The following is a 17,986-nucleotide window of genomic DNA, read 5'->3' as shown; positions in this document are numbered from 1 at the left end:
AGGAAACTGTTCGTAGCCAATCTGTTTATACACGGATTCTATTTATTCACCCTTTTACATTGAACCTTGCAACTTTCAATTTCAGGGGATGGCCTTATTTTGAAAATGTGGAATCAATAGGTGGATCAACAATTTTCATTACTGGTAAACAGTTTTTAAAATGATACACAACTGTGGATCTTTCCTGTTCATCACTGACAATAAGCAGAAACATTCAATGTGCCTTAAAGTCGGCAGCTTACTGCCCTTCAAAATACCACAGAAACCTCTGTGGTCAATGACATTTTTTAAAAGCAGGACTGGCAGAAACTTGACATTCTTTTTAACTGGCACCCTGTCATTCCTGTCCATGTTCCATTGGCCAAATTAAATCCATGGCCAAGCTGATACCAGTAGAGAAGAAAGTGAAATGGTGTAACCTAGATTTGGCCTTGAATCCACATGCTAGGACTCAAACTTGGCCAAAATCCAGTCTTCCAACTGAGATCACACACCTAGTTTCAGGACTTAGTGAAGCTCAGGTTCTTGATGTCTCATTGCATACAGAATTCAATGACAGACAGACTTCTTTAGAGAGAAACACTCCACACACAGAGTGTGGGCCATCTCAGAAGGCAAGAGTGGCCTCAAAATATGGTGTGGATAAGTTTCTATGGGCTGGATAATTTCATAGGCTGATGAGTGGGAGGATTATTCCAACTGTTTGGGGGGAAGGGGCAGAGATTTCCGGGAATTGGGCCACCACCCAGTCTTTGATGGTCTTTGAAGGTCTGCCTTGGTGCTGTCATGGACCTGTGGGTGTGTCATTTAGCTTGCTGATGGGTTACAATGAATGTATGCTGAGACCCAAGGTCTAGTGGAAGTCAACTCAATTACCATCTTGGACCCATTTGGTTCTAATCAGTTTATGTCATGTCTTCAGGCCATGTCATGCTTTCAAAGGTTGTACCCTGCTCCCTTCCCTTCTGTTTCAAAAGCATACCTGTCCCATCTATTTGGGGAAGGGAGGAAAGACTCATTGCTGAACAATCTTCCACATTAATGACAAAATTGTCATTATCATGATCACTAACACTATCTATCACTGTTATTGATTGCTATCGCTAGCAATACAATACACCCTTTCCATTTGAATACTCTTCATGATCTGCTTCATGCTTCTCACTTGCCCCTCAAAATCCAGTTGCACTAAATCATCAGTGTCTGTGACATAAGAGATGGGCTTTTGTCTTTTTTATAAAACATCACACCATGTGACAGTGTGGCCAGCAGATAGATGGTCCCTAGGAAATATTTGTTGTATGAGTGGATGAACATAGTTCTTAGACCTTTCAAAGAAAGTACAAAAAGGTTTACACTTCTGTTATGTGTGTTAGTTATTGAGTGTCTATATTAACATACATGTTATATACTTAAAATATGAATATTACATATGCACGTAGGTATTACGTTCATGCTCAATCACTCAGTTGTGTCTGACTCTTTATGACCCCATGGACTGTAGCCCACCAGACTCCTCTGTCCGTGGAATTTTCCAGGCAAGAATACTGGAGCAAGTTGCCATTTCCTCCTCCAGGGGATATTCCCAACCAAGGGATCTAACATGTGGCTCCTGCATCTCAGGTGGATTTTTTTTTTTTTCTGGATCAAACACTCTATTTTTTCTCCTTTTATTTTATTATTATTATTTTTTTTTTACTTTACAATATTGTATTGGTTTTGCCACACATTGACATGAATCCACCATAGGTGTATATGTGTTCACCATCCTGAACCCCCCTCCCACCTCCCTCCCCATCCCATCCCTCTGGGTCATCCCAGTGCACCAGCTCCGAGCACCCTGTATCATGCATCAAACCTGAACTGGTGATTCATTTCACATATGATAATTTACATGTTTCAGCACCATTCTCCCATATCATCCCTCCCTCGCCCTCTCCCACAGAGTCCAAAAGTCTGCTCAATACATCTGTGTCTCTTTTGCTGTCTCACAGACAGGGTTATCATTACCATCTTTCTAAATTCCATATGTATGCGTTAGTATACTGTATTGGTGTTTTTCTTTCTGGCTTACTTCACTCTATATAATAGGTTCCAGTTTCATCTGCCTCATTAGAACTGATTCAAATGTATTCTTTTTAATAGCTGAATAATATTCCACTATGTATATGTACCACAGCTTTCTTATCCATTCATCTGCTGATGGACATCTAGGTTGCTTCCATGTCCTGGCTATTATAAATAGTGCCGTGATGAACATTTGGGTACACGTGTCTCTTTCAATTCTGGTTTCCTCGGTGTGTATGCCCAGGAGTGGGATTGCTGGGTCATATGGCAGTTTTTTTTTAATAGTTTTCTTTTTTCATTTATTTTTATTAGTTGGAGGCTAATTACTTTACAATATTGTAGTGAGTTTTGTCACACATTGACATAAATCAGCCATGGATTTACATGTATTCCCCATCCCTATTCCCCCTCCCACCTCCCTCTCTACCCGATTCCTCTGGGTCTTCCCAGTGCACCAGGCCTGAGCACTGTCTCATGGCATCCAGCCTGGGCTGGGATCTGTTTCACCCTAGATAATATACATTTTTTCGATGGCCTGCTTCTCTCGAAACGATCCCCACCCTCGCCTTCTCCCACAGAGTCCAAAAAGTTCTGTTTCGTACATCTGTGTCTCTTTTTCTGTTTTGCATTATAGGGTTATCGTTACCATCTTTCTAAATTCCATATATATGTGTTAGTATGCTGTAATGTTCTTTATCTTTCTGGCTTACTTCACTCTGTATAATGGGCTCCAGTTTCATCCATCTCATTAGAACTGATTCAAATGAATTCTTTTTAACGGCTGAGTAATATTCCATGGTGTAGTAGTATTCCATGGTGTATATGTACCACAGCTTCCTTATCCATTCATCTGCTGATGGGCATCTAGGTTGCTTCCATGTCCTGGCTATTAAAAACAGTGCTGCGATGAACATTGGGGTGCACGTGTCTCTTTCAGATCTGGTTTCCTCAGTGTGTATGCCCAGAAGTGGGATTGCTGGGTCATATGGCAGTTCTATTTCCAGTTTTTTAAGGAATCTCCACACTGTTCTCCATAGCGGCTGTACTAGTTTGCATTCCCACCAACAGTGTAAGAGGGTTCCCTTTGCTCCACACCCTCTCCAGCATTTATTGCTTGTAGACTTTTGGATAGCAGCCATTCTGACTGGTGTGAAATGGCAGTTCATTGTGGTTTTGATTTGCATTTCTCTGATAATGAGTGATGTTGAGCATTTTTTCATGTGTTTGTTAGCCATCTGTATGTCATTTTTGGAGAAATGTCTGTTAAGTTCTTTGGCCCACTTTTTGATTGGGTCGTTTATTTTTCTGGAATTGAGTTGCAGGGGTTGCTTGTATATTTTTGAGATTAATTCTTTGTCCATTGCTTCATTTGCTATTATTTTCTCCCATTCTGATAGCTGTCTTTTCACCTTGCTTATAGTTTCCTTTGTTGTTCAGAAGCTTTTAAGTTTAATTAGGTCCCATTTGCTTATTTTTGCTTTTATTTCCAATATTCTGGGAGGTGGGTCATAGATGATCCTGCTGTGGTTTATGTCGGAGAGTGTTTTGCCTACATTTTCCTCTAGGAGTTTTATAGTTTCTGATCTTACGTTTAGATCTTTAATCCATTTTGAGTTTATTTTTGTGCATGGTGTTAGAAAGTGTTCTAGTTTCATTCTTTTACAAGTGGATGACCAGTTTTCCCAACACCACTTGTTAAAAATATTATCTTTTCTCCATTGTATATTCTTGCCTCCTTTGTCCTCTGAGCCATCAGGGGAGCTCACATATAGGTATATGTTTCTGTACATACATGCATACTATGTGTGTGTAAGTACATATATGTGTGCATGTATATACAGTTGTTGAAATGACTTTTGGAATTGTATTAGTGATGGAGTTAGTGCTACTTTTGTTTGTCTGGTGGTTTATGAAGACTTAGGCAGGATCATGAGAGAAACATGAGGAAAAAGAAGTTATGTTAATGGCAAGGATGCTAATGGTGGAGTTGATTGAAAGTGAAAACTGCAAAAGTGCTACATGCAAAATGTAGTGTTACACGGCTGAGAGGGAGCCATGTGAATCCCTGGTGATTACAAACTGCAAATCAAGCTTTTCATTCCATCCTCCTGTTGTCTAAATGATTTTGACAAACCAAATTGTTGCCCAGGGTACTAGGATACATCAGTATAACTATTTCAGGAAAAATAGCATAAAATAAAATCATGGAAAATTAGATCCTAACAAAAACAACTCTCATCATTACTTGTAACTAGTCACTCTTATCAACTCATCCAATTTTGCATTAACTTCTTTCATTAGCTGCTCTCTAACCTGCCTTTTGTTTTATTTGGAGCTTTGAAATTTTTTTTTCAAGAAAAATATCTTTAATTGTAATGATCACTCAGACATAACTTTTTCAAGACCAAAATGCAGAATAGTAATTTCCATATTCATCATTTCCAAAAGTGCTCTACTTGGCTTTGCAACTTTTTTAATAAAAAGAGAATATGTTCATTAAGTCTCAAGTGGAGAGTGGTTATATTTCTTATTAAAACTTTTCTAAGTAGTGCAAAGAAGATAGACATAGAAAAATCAAATCTCCTAAGTGCTTATCCATCAGCAGTTTTGTTAAAAAGCTATCATTAAGAAAGAAAAAAATGCAAATTGCAGAAACGAGGTCACAATTTAATTGATACAAATTGCAGCCACCTGCTTATCTTATTTCCAAGGGAAAGGATTTTGCGTGTGCAATGAAGTAATTTCTTTGTAGGAAAGAAAAGTTGCTTGGCCATCTTTGTTGCTGAGGCATTAATTTAAATCTCCTAAATCCAGTCCACTTGGCTCTTACACCATGTGACCAGGATGTTAGCCTCTGTGGCTGACTTGGGACTCAGAATAACAACCCCATTTCATTTATTTATTTATTTTATTTATTTATTTTAGTTGGAGGCTAATTACTTTAGAATATTGTAGTGATTTTTGCCATGCATTGATATGAATCAGCCATGGGTTTACGTGTGTTCCATCCGAAACCCCGCTCCGACCGCCCTCCCCATCCCATCCCTCTGGGTCATCCCAGTAACAACCCCATTTCAAGTGACAACACACTCCCCAGGCCACGAGAGTCTGGAGAACCCACTGGGTAATTAATTGGTGATTTTAAAAAGGAGGACAGATCCAAAGGGTCTTGGATTGAAAATAAATTTACAGTTACCAAGTGGGAAAAAGGAAGAGAGATAAATTGGGAATTTAGAATTAAAAACACACAGGGAACTATATTCAATGTCTTGTAATAACCTATTGTGAAAAATAATCTGAAAAATAATATTTAGATCTATCAATTACCTATCTGTGTATATAAAACTGAATCACTTTCCTGTACAGCTGAAACATTATAAATCAATTCTTCTCCAATAAAAAATAAAGAATGATTTAAAAAACACAGAAAGTCTAGGACTGGCTTGTGAACACTACAGTATTACTTCTAGAGTTGGGTTAAAAGGGATAGAGGTTCAGAGAGCTACAAATTTAAAATGTCAATATGGTGCCATGCAGGTACATAAGGAATAACAAGCCATGCTGTAGTCATGCTATACTTACACGTGCATGTGTGGACTTCCCCAGTGGCTCAGATGGTAAAGAATTCCCCTGCAATGCGGGAAATCTGGATTCAATCCCTGGGTCGGGAAGATCCCCTAGGGAAGGGAATGGCTACCCATTCCAGTATTTTTGCATATATATCTTCATACTATAAATGCAAGTCCAGCACTCATAATAAGTCAAAGAAAGGTCATCTGATTTTTTCTTTTCCCAGGTGACATTTTGCTTGAGGCTATACCTTTTTGTATGCATGCCATTATTGTGGAAAGGCTATTTGAAACCCAATTATTTAGACATTGAAGCCAACATATATATTAATAAAACCCTGAATAATCATTTACAACTGCATGGGAAGTTTTGCTAATTATTAATAGATTTTTCCTTTGGGAGGTAGAATTTTAATCATTTTAGTTTTGTCTTTATTTTCTAATATCTATCTCATTACTTCTTTCTAACAACTGTTATCTAGCTGAAATGCTTTTAATTTGAAAATATTTTAAAGTGTTTTCTTTTTTCTAAAGGAGAGGGAGTTGAGTTGTCAGTAATTTGGAACCAAGAAACCACAGGCTTGTCAAATAGCAACGACATATTTACTACTTATCTTCCTCACTGTTGCATTGTAGTCTGATAGAAAATAACTGCTTTCATGGCTAAAATTAGTTTCCAAAAATTTATATCCACACTTTCTGGGGCTCTTAATTCACTCAGCTTTTTAATTCCTTTCAAAGTACTAAAGAAGTTTTGCTTTGCTGAAAATAACATTGTTCTCAACTTAGCAATAAAAAAAGTCAACTATGCTAAAAATCTGACTCTTGTCTAGACAATCAAGACTTGAGGTTGTTGGGCAGTTATACATTCTGAAGTCCGCTCAGGGTCAGCCCTTCAGCTAAGGACCACGGACAGCATGATCTGTTTGTATCATGGCAGGGCACGAGGGGGAGAGATGGCCACCTAGAACTGGATAAAAGCAATTTTAATAGCTATGTTTAGTATCTTTGTATGGTGGCATATTTGACATAAATAGATTTAATCATGCAAATCATTTTGAAATGTACAGAAATGCAACATCACAACAATGTGTAACAGAAACTAACACAGTGTCATGGGTCAATTATACTTCCAAAACAAACAAGCTCACCCATAGGAAAAGAGATCAGAATTGTGGTTACCAGAAGGAGGGGTGGGGGAGGGGGAATTGGGCGAAGGGAGTCAAATACACCCCCAGAACTTACTTATGTCAAAGTTGGTACCTCCCAGTTATAAGATAAATAAGTATTAGGGATGAGATGCACAACGTGATCCATATAATTAGCACTGCTGTACATTCCTCTGTGGGCTTTCCTGGTTTCTCAGTGATAAAGAATTTGCCTGCAATGCAGGAGATGCAGGAGACACGACTTAGATCCCCAGGTCAGGAAGATCCCCTGGAGGAGGGCATGACAACCCACTCCAGTATTCTTGCCTGGAGAATCCCATGGACAGAGGAGGCTGGCGGGTAACAGTCCATAAGGACGCAGAGTCAGTCACAGCTGAAGCGACTCACACTGTATGTTGTTGTTCAGTCGCTAAGTTGTGCCCTACTCTTGGCGACTGCGTGGACTGTAGCAAGCCAGGCTCCCCTGTCCTTCACTATCTCCCGGAGTATGGATGCTGAGCATCAGGCGGCCAAAGTACTGGAAAGAAGTACAAGTGGAAAAAAATAACAGAAGATGAACTGAGCCTTTCCTCCTATTGCAGGAAAAGCCAGAAGCCCTGTACCTGCCGCTCTCTGCACCCTTTCCTGGCAGGAAGCAAAAGCCTTGAGATTAACAGCCTGCCCAGCATCAGGCAGGAATTTCTCAGGGAGCTATCTCAGGCATGGGAAGGGTGTGTGAATGTACCACAGGGGAGGGAAAACCAGACAGCAAGTTGAGTCAGCCTGCTGAAGGAGAGACATTTCCTGTTCCAGAGCTTCCTGAATTCCTCAGGAGAACTTTTCACTAAGTTGTGGTTTGGACAGTAGCTAATGGTAACTGCCACCTTGTTTATTTATTTATTGGTCATGCCACCTGGCATGTAGGATCTTAGCTCCCTGAGCAGGGATCGAACCCACACCCTCTGCACTGGAAGTGTGGAGTCTTACTGGACCGCCAGGGAAGTCCCCTCATCACCTTTTTATAATAATTAAATTTATTTGGTTTTAACGGAAGGATAATTGCCCTACAGCCTTGTGTTGGTTTCTGCCAAACATCAACATGGATCAGCCGTAAGCATGTCTATGTCTCCTCCCTCTTGAACCTCCCTCCCCACCCTACCCTTCTAGGTTCTTACAGAGCCAGGTCTGAGTTACCTGAGTCACAGAGCGAATTCTCATTGGCTATCTATTCTATATATTGTAACATCATCGCCTTTTTAAAATTCAGTGTCTGGGGCCGCTCTCCATGGTTTACTCTATCCCTGGGTCTCCATCAAAGCAGCAGTGTGCACGAAACACTCTTGTGTTATTGTTCCTAATAAGAGTAATCACTTCTGTTTGACAGCATGTTATGGCAAACCTTTTACCTAACCAAGTGTGAAAGAGAAAAGGCATATGTGTCTATTGATTGTTGTCATATACTATTTTATTTAGCAGTAACATATTTTCCATGAGTGAGTAATAATACAAGGAGACATAAAATATGCGTGCATATATTTGGAAATCTGATTAGTCAGCTGAAAAACCCTATTACAGCCTCATTTTCTTGGTTGTGCTACAGTTTCCATTTGGACATCCTGAAAGGTAACTTTTTCCCTTGACAGACAGGGGCTGCTCTTCTCCAGTTCACATATGTCAAATGCCATGTCACTGAGACGATGGGAATTATTTGTTCAGGATCCAGTGGGAAATTGAACTTAGGGTTATACAATGAGTTTTAAATTTGAGTTTAAGGATATGGTTAAGTGCTGTTTAAAATACATGAACTGTTTATTGAATATATATTATGCCCCAGGCACTGTGGAACCTAGTGATCAACAAAATTGTAGCCTTCATCAGCTTGTGCCTAGGTAGGGAAAACAGTCAATGAGCCATTAAAAGACAAGGTAATGAATTCTATGGTGGGAGGTGCAAGGAATCCTGCGACAGGGGCATAAATCAGGATGTCAGGGCTAAGGAAAGACTTTCTCAGAGATGTATGGCCATGTTGAAGAACATGGTTGTTGGAAGTAGGCTCAGCCAGGGAAGAAAAAGGAAGTCTTTGCGAAGACAGAACAGTAGGTATAGCAGATGCTGCCAGGGCCACACCCACAGATCTGCCCCATGCTTCCTGCCCCCTTCTCACTGGTCCTACGTGCATCTCCTGTGCTTGAAGCCTCTTCCTCATTTCTCTAGCTTCTGGAATCTGCATGACAGGACAAAGGGCAGAGGAAAGAACCCTCCTTCCTCCTAGAAGCCCTCAATCTATAAATATTTTCCAATCCTTTCCAACCTTGAATCTTGTGTGACCATGTGACTTACTGTAGTTAGATGCAGCGATGTACCATTTCTGAGTCTAGCTTCAAGATGGCTTGCATGCTTCTGCTTTTTTCTTGTACCCCTGTCTCTAGCATTAGCATAAGCCTGGGCTCACCTGCTCAGGAAGAGAGATCAGGTAAAGCATAGCCAGTTTTTCCAACAGAGGTTATCCTAAATTGGTCCATAATCAGCTGGCAGCCAGGCATGTAAATGAATGCCAGGCAAAACTGGGGGGGGGGGGGGGGAATTTGCTAAGGTAATATCAGTCAAGATCAGCCCCACTTTTCAGGTTACCCACAGACTTAGGAATAATAATAAATGGTTAAATAATAATTGCTTAACATTACTGAATTTGGGAATTACTTATTACACACCATTATTATGGCAACAGCTAACTGACACAAAACATATAATGATTTTAACTGGGCTTGTTAAGGATCTGGAACTAAATGAAAAATATCAAAATTCATGGGATACAGCAAATCACTGTCTAAAGGGAGATTTACAGCACTGAAGGCCTATATTAAGAAAGAAAATATATCTTAAATCAGTAACCTAAGTTCTCACCTTAGGAAACTAGGAAGAGAAAAGAAAAAAAAAAATCCAAAATAAGAAGAAAATAATAAGAATTAGAGCAGAAATTAATGACATTGAAAACAGGAAATTGGTAGAGAAAAATCAATGAAACCCAAACCAGGTTCTTTGAAAAGGTCCATAAAATTGATAAACCTCTAGGCAGGCTAAGGAAGAAAGAGAAAGGACACAAATTATTGACATTAAAAATGAATGAGGGGGTCCTTGGCTAAGAGGAGACTCTGCCTTGGGCCCCCCGGCGTAATAAACTGCACTCCACTATCTGCATTGTCCTTCTGAGTGAGTTTGTTTCCCAGAAAGCGTGGCTATAACATTTGGTGCATTGGCCGGGAAACTCCTCACTTTGAGGAGACAGGTCTCATTTGAGGCCACCCCGAGGCTTTGTAGCTTGAATCTCCTAGAGGGGGGAAGGCGCCTCGCCCCTCTGGAAGGATTCTGCTTCTCAACGCCCGGACCTTTCACGTCAGCAGGTAGTGGACAGCAGCAGGGGAACTGAGCGCTCAGTTAAAGTTGCAGGTATTGTCCCTTGATCCATCACACCAGAGCAAAGAAGACATACCACGCTGACCCGGAGGACGCCAAGTGGACCACCCAGAAGGACCCCACCGACCCACGGGAAACCAAGATCATTCTGAGGAGGAAGAAGAAAAATAGGTCCCAGACGAGCCCTCTACAGGATGGAGCTGGGTAAACGACTCCTGCTGCTCGGCCTCACCAATGCAATTCTGAACTTGGGTATGTGGGGCTATGCCCCTGTCAGTAATAGACAGACTCCCCTGGTGGGTATCGTCACTCTGTTATGGGGACTTTAACAACAGAAAGGAACTTTTCTCTCTCTCACCAACCATAACCTTTCTTTGCCCTCTGGTGTTAGAAGCCATCAATGGGCCAGGGACATAGGGTTACATTTAACATGAACACCAGCCTTACGGAGATAACAAAGGCTTATACCTCATATATGAGAATTAAAGAGGAAAAGGGCTCCCTTACAAAAGGGGGACAGGCCTCCCGGTGCCTTGAGCAATACTACCAGGTCTGGGATGAATATTTCTAGATGACTCCTGAGAAAGGACAGTTGATTGCCCCTGCTACTATTTGCTGGGAACAAAAAGAACAGAAAGTTGGATTTGGAGACCATCCCCTAGACCCAAAAGAATTGTTATTTGTCCCCTGAACAAAGTAAACAAATCTTGGAAGTTACCTATCACCCCAATCAGTCTGCTCAGTGGCCCGGTTCCGACTGGAAATATAATCCTGGAATCCGCTGGGTAGCCCCCAGTGGGACCCAGTGGCTCTGTGGGCTTAACTTATGGCCATGGTTACCAGTTGGCTGGGTGCGGCGTTGCACATTAGGATTTGCTTTCGCCCATGGCAGAATTAAGCCTGGCCTACACCAGCCTCCAGTAAACCTGCCTTATCTGCATGCAAGATGGACACGATCTGTGTTCCAATGGTATGACTATGTTGCTGCCTTGTTTATACCCTCTGTAGGGACAACGGATATCATGGTTAAGGTAGAGGCCTTAACTAATTTCATTAAACAGGCCCTCTTAGATAGTACTAAAGCCATTCAAGCTTTGAACAAAGAACAGATTCAAATGAGGAAGGCAGTAATTCAAATTAGAATGGCATTAGACATACTCACAGCAGCCCAAGGAGGGACTTTGGCGAATGGTGTGTACATCCCTGACCTGTCTGAAGATGTATCTGCTGCCTTGGAGGATATGCAAAATCAAGTGAAAGCCATGTCTAATGAACTGTTGTTAGAGTAATCTTGATCATACTGCTTTGTGGGCCCTGCTTCCTACAATGCCTTGTGAATTTTGTAACCCGGAGGTTGATAGCATTCTCTCATGTGGGTGGCAGGAGGGCTAAGGTACAATATATCTCAATAAATGATGCTCGTTATGGAAACTTAAGAGCATCAAGAGGGGGGAATGAAGAAGGAATTCATAGGGCCTGGACTCCATCTCAGGCCTGTCTGTGCTGATCGTGCGCGGCCACCTCTCCAGTGGACTCTGAACTCTGTGCTTAGCGCCTGTGGGAATGACAATGGAAGGATAAGACCCCCGTCTGGGCAGGGGAATCTTGAAGAAGAGAAAACAGACACTAATCACCCCTGCCTCCGGACACTATCTATCAGAATGTAAGCACAGGCTTATCGGTTATTAACTATTTGGAATGTAACTGCGGGCTTATTGATTATTGACTGAACATATAACACGTGAATGATGGGGTTATTGTAGTTGTATTTACCCTTCCTTTGTTTATGTAAGTCTCAAGGAAATTGGGGTGGTGGGTTTGGACGCATACACATGGGGTATAAAAGATTTTCACAAATGCTGGTCAGGGTCCTTGGCTAAGAGGAGACTCTGCCTTGGGCCCGCCGGTGTAATAAACTGCACTCCACTAAAAAAAAAAAAAAAAAAAAAGAATGAGGGGATATTGATACAGATCCCATGGACATTAAAAGATATTAAAGAAATATTATGAACTATGCTGATAAATTCAATATCCCAGATGAAATGGACCAATTCCTAGAAAGACACAATTGCTAAAACCCAAAAAGAAGCAGAAGATATTAAGAAGAGATGGTAAAAATACACAGAAGAACTGTACAAAAAAGATCTTCATGACCCAGATAATCCACCTAGAGCCAGACATCCTGGAATGTGAAGTCAAGTGGGCCTTAGAAAGCATCACTATGAACAAAGCTAGTGGAGGTGATAGAATTCCAGTTGAGCTATTTCAAATCCTGAAAGATGATGCTGTGAAAGTGCTGCATTCAATATGCCAGCAAATTTGGAAAACTCAGCAGTGGCCACAGGACTGGAAAAGGTCAGTTTTCATTCCAATCGCAAAGAAAGACAATCCCAAAGAATGCTCAAACTATTGCACAATTGCACTCATCTCACACGCTAGTAAAGTAATGCTCAAAATTCTCCAAGACAGGCTTCAGCAATACATGAACTGTGAACTTCCAGATGTTCAAGCTCGTTTTAGAAAAGGCAGAGGACCCAGAGATCAAATTGCCAACATCCACTGGATCATCAAAAAGGCAAGAGAGTTCCAGAAAAACATCGATTTTTGCTTTATTGACTATGCCAAAGCCTTCGACTGTGTGGATCACAATAAACTGTGGAAAATTCTGAAAGAGATGGGAATACCAGACTGAACCGGTATTTTGAGAAACCTGTATGCAGGTCAGGAAGCAACAGTTAGAACTGGACATGGAACAACAGACTGGTTCCAAATAGGAAAAGGAGTACGCCAAGGCTGTATATTGTCACCCTGCTTATTTAACTTATATGCAGAGTACATCATGAGAAATGCTGGGCTGGAAGAAGCACAAACTGGAATCAAAATTGCCAGGAGAAATATCAATAACCTCAGATATGCAAATGACACCACCCTTATGGCAGAAAGTGAAGAAGAACTAAAAAGCCTCTTGATGAAAGAGGAGAATGAAAAAGTTTAAAGCTCAACATTCAGAAAACTAAGATCATGGCATCTGGTCCCATCACTTCATGAGAAATAGATGGGGAAACACTGGAAACAGTGGCTGACTTTATTTTTCTGGGCTCCAAAATCACTGCAGATGGTGATTGCAGCCATGAAATTAAAAGATGCTTACTCCCTGGAAGGGAAGTTATGACCAACTTAGACAGTATGTTAAAAAGCAGAGACATTACTTTGCCAAGAAAGGTCCATCTAGTCAAGGCTGTGGTTTTTCCAGTGGTCATGTATGGATGTAAGAGTTGGACTGTGAAGAAAGCTGAGCACCGAAGAATTGACACTTTTGAACTGTGGTGTTGGAGAAGACTCTTGAGAGTCCCTTGGACTGCAAGGAGATTCAACCAGTTCATCCTAAAGGAGATGAGTCCTGGGTGTTCATTGGAAGGACTGATGCTGAAGCTGAAACTCCAATACTTTGGCCACCTGATGTGAAGAGCTGACTCACTGGAAAAGACCCTGATGCTGGGAGGTATCAGTGGCAGGAGGAGAAAGGGATGACAGAGGATGAGATGGTTGGATGGCATCACCAACTCGATGGACATGAGTTTGAGTAGGCTCTGGGAGTTGGTGATGGATAGGGAGGCCTGGCGTTCTGTGATTCATGGGGTCCCAAAGAGTCGGACACAACTGAGCGACTGAACTGAACTGAACTGAACTGAACAAGAAGAAATAGACACTCTAACTAAGCTTATAGCTATTAAATAAATTAAATAAAAAAAAAACTCAGAACCTTTGCAAACAGAAGCTCCAGACCCAGAAGCAACATGAATGGATAAACTGCGGTACATCCAAATGATGGAATATTATTCAATGCTAAAAAGAAGTGAGCTATCAAGACATGAAAACACACAGAGGAAACTGAATTGCAGATTACTAAGTGAAAGAAGCCAACCTGAAAAGGCTACCTGTCAGGCTACTTACTGTGCAATTTCCAATTATATGGTATTCTGGAAAAGGCAAGACTAGGGAGACAATAAAATCATCTGTGGTTTGCCAGGGTTTGGAGATAGAAGTGTAAAATAAACAGAACACAGAAGATACTTGGGCCAGTAAAATTACTCTATGATACAATAATGATGAAAAAAATAGTCATTCTACATTTGTCCAAATTTATAGAATGGCCAAGATGATGTTATGGATTCAGGGTAATTATAATGTGTCAACGTAGGTTTAGGGCTTCTCAGGTAGTGTTAGTGGTAAAGAACCCTCCTGCTAATGCAGGAGACGTAAAAGACACAGGTTTAATCCCTGAATCAGGGAGATCCCCTGGAGGCCCTCTCCAATATTCTTGCCTGGAGAATCCCAGGAACAGAGGAGCCTGGCAGGCTATAGTCCATAAGGTTGCAAAGAGTCAGTCATGACTAAATTGACTTAGCACATGTGTCCAGCATAGATTTGACTTATAACAAACACAGTTCTCTGTTGGGGGATGTTAAAAACAGGGGCTGCTCTGCAAGTAGTGGGGCAGAGAATATATGGGAAGCCTATCACTTTCCCCTTAATTTTGCTGCAAACCTAAAACTGCTCTAGAAATGGTCTTAATTAAAAAAGAAGAAGAAGAAGACTCTAGGGAGTGGAGAGAATCTCAAGAGGGAGCAGACATCTATGTACATGTGGCTGATTGACTTTGTTGTATAGCAGAAACTAACACACATTGTCAAGCAATTATACTCCAATAATAAAATGAAGGGGCTTCCTTGGTGGCTCAGCAGTAAAGAATCTGCCCGTCAATGCAGGAGACTCAGGTTTGATCCCTGGGTCCAGAAGAGCCCCTGGAGTAGGAAATGGCAGCCCACTCCAGTATTCTTGCCTGGGAAATTCCACGGACAGTGGCGCCTGGAAGGCTATATTCTATAGGGTCACAAAAGAGTCGGACACCATTTAGGGACTAAACAACAATAAAATAAGAAAATAAGAATAAACGCATGCAGACATACATAAGAGAGAGGCTGAAGAGAGGCTAATAACTTTCCCATAAGTTTGGGAAGCAGAAATTCAATTTAGATTGAGAGTTTTCCTTCCAGAACCCAGGGGGCTTAATGACTCAGCTATCCACATCTGCTTCCATTGGCCACCTGCTGATTTGCTGTCCAGGTGATACTAGTAGTAAAGGACCCACTTGCTGATGCAGGAGATGTAGGAGACCCGGGTTTGATCCCTGGGTCAGGAAGATCCCCTGGCGTGGGAAATGGCAACCCACCCCACTATTCTTCCTGGAGAACCCCATGGACAGGGGAGCCTGGTGGGCCACAGTCCATGGAGTTGCAAAATGTCAGACATAACTGAGTAACTGGGAACAGCATGCACGATTTGCTGCCTGGTTGGCATCCCCATATAATCAGTACATGGTCAGCTCAGTCCTTCATTGTCTACTTCAGACTGTGTTGCTGTATATCTGGCCACTCTAAAGAAATTTACCAGTTCTGATCTCCACTAGAATAATTTTGGATAGCCAAGAACCTGCTACTGAGAATACTATGGCGGCCACAGAATTCATCAGAAGATGCCTCTCACATTTATGCAAGAAAATTGCAAGGTGATAAACAAGACCCTTTCTGCTTTTCTGTTCAATGTTTTATTATGTTCCTCCTCAACTTCATGCATGAAAACTACAGAGAGTTTTAAAAATTAATATCTGTACCTTATCTATACTGACTTGTCTTCCCCCTAAGCCTTAGATGTAAAAATAGCTGTTAAATCTTTTATTACTCCCGCTATTTTGAAAAGGAGTTCACAAAGTCATCTCTGGTTGTGTATGAATCACCCCTGTTCCTATTTTGCTGTACCGTCTGGAAAGGAGAAAATTGAACACTTCCCCACTAATCGCTGATCAACAAGCGCATATTAGCTGTGGTACAAAGAGGTCTTTTAGTGCATTCATTGAAAGTATCACTGAGTAAGCTGGAGGATCCCAGCAAATGACTTTGGAAAGGCACTCTAAACAATGAATGCTGACTAATGAAATGAAATAGTAAAATAAATACTGGGGCTTACAGTTTGATAGGCATGGTCACCAGCCAGAGCTGTCCTCATTTTGGAGCTTGGAGGCATCACAGAGGAGAAGTTTATCACTGGGACAGAACAGCAGGATGGTCTATTTCTGGTTCATCCTTACTCCAAGGATACAGTCTTCCAGGGTCCTCATGTGAAGAGTGAGGTGTAGACCTAACTCCCCCATCAAGTTAGCCCTTAAACTCTGCTCCTTACCCTTCATCTTGCAAGATTGAAATGTGAGTTTAGCCATGATTTCCAGAATTATCTTCCAGGGATAAGAGGCCTGGAAAACTGTGCTTACCTCCTGTGAGCATTTAGCCAGGCACCCTTATCCTTACCTGGGCTCAAAGACAGGAGGAAGATGGCTCTCCTGAGATGTTCGTGCTTGGGGAACATCTTCGGAAGAGAGATATAGCTTCTGGTAGAATAAAGACCTCACCCCAGAGGCCCCATAGGAGGCAGCAAGTCCCCTGGCTGGTGATTGTTCAGTCATTAAATTATGTCTGACTCTTTGTGACGTTATGGACTGTAGCCCACCACGCTCCTCTGTCCATGGTATTCTCCAGGTAAGAATGTTGGAGTGGGTAGCCATTTCTTCTTCCAGGGGATCTTCCTGACTCAAGGATTGAACCTGAGTCTCCTGCATTGACAGGTGGATTTTAGTTCCCTGACTAGGAATTGAACTCCAGCCCCCTACATTGGGAGCTTGGAGTCTTAGCCACTGGCTAACCAGAGAAATCCCCTCCTGGAAATCTTGTTTAGACTTCTTATAGCAACTTCTTTCCCTTGTAGTGTAATTATCCACCTCCTCTCTCCTAGGTAATGGCTTCCTAGAAAATACAGGCATTTCTCTTTTTTTTTTTTTCATTTATTTTTATTAGTTGGAGGCTAATTACTTTACAATATTGAAGTGGGTTTTGTCATACATTGACATGAATTAGCCATGGATTTACATGTATTCCCCATCCCGATCCCCCCTCCCACCTCCCTCTCTACCCGATCCCTCTGGGTCTTCCTAGTGCACCAGGTCCGAGCACTTGTCTCATGCATCCAGCCTGGGCTGGTGATCTGTTTCACCATAGATAATATACATGTTTCAATGCTGTTCTCTTGAAACATCCCACCCTCGCCTTCTCCCACAGAGACCAAAAGTCTGTTCTGTACATCTGTGTCTCTTCTTCTGTTTTGCATATAGGGTTATCATTACCATCTTTCTAAATGCCATATATATGTGTTAGTATACTGTAATGGTCTATCTTTCTGGCTTACTTCACTCTGTATAATGGGCTCCAGTTTCATCCATCTCATTAGAACTGATTCAAATGAATTCTTTTTAATGGCTGAGTAATATTCCATGGTGTATATGTACCACAGCTTCCTTATCCATTCGTCTGCTGATGGGCATCTAGGTTGCTTCCATGTCCTGGCTATTATAAACAGTGCTGCGATGAACATTGGGGTGCACATGTCTCTTTCAGATCTGGTTTCCTCTGTGTGTATGCCCAGGAGTGGGATTGCTGGGTCATATGGCAGTTCTATGTCCAGTTTTTTAAGAAATCTCCACACTGTTCTCCATAGCGGCTGTACTAGTTTGCATTCCCACCAACAGTGTAAGAGGGTTCCCTTTTCTCCACACCCTCTCCAGCATTTATTGCTTGTAGACTTTTGGATAGCAGCCATCCTGACTGGCATGTAATGGTACCTCATTGTGGTTTTGATTTGCATTTCTCTGATGATAAGTGATGTTGAGCATCTTTTCAT

This window comes from Cervus canadensis, chromosome 1, assembly GCF_019320065.1.
Source record: "Cervus canadensis isolate Bull #8, Minnesota chromosome 1, ASM1932006v1, whole genome shotgun sequence".
Lineage (NCBI taxonomy): Eukaryota > Metazoa > Chordata > Mammalia > Artiodactyla > Cervidae > Cervus > Cervus canadensis.
This window is presented reverse-complemented; position numbering follows the sequence as displayed.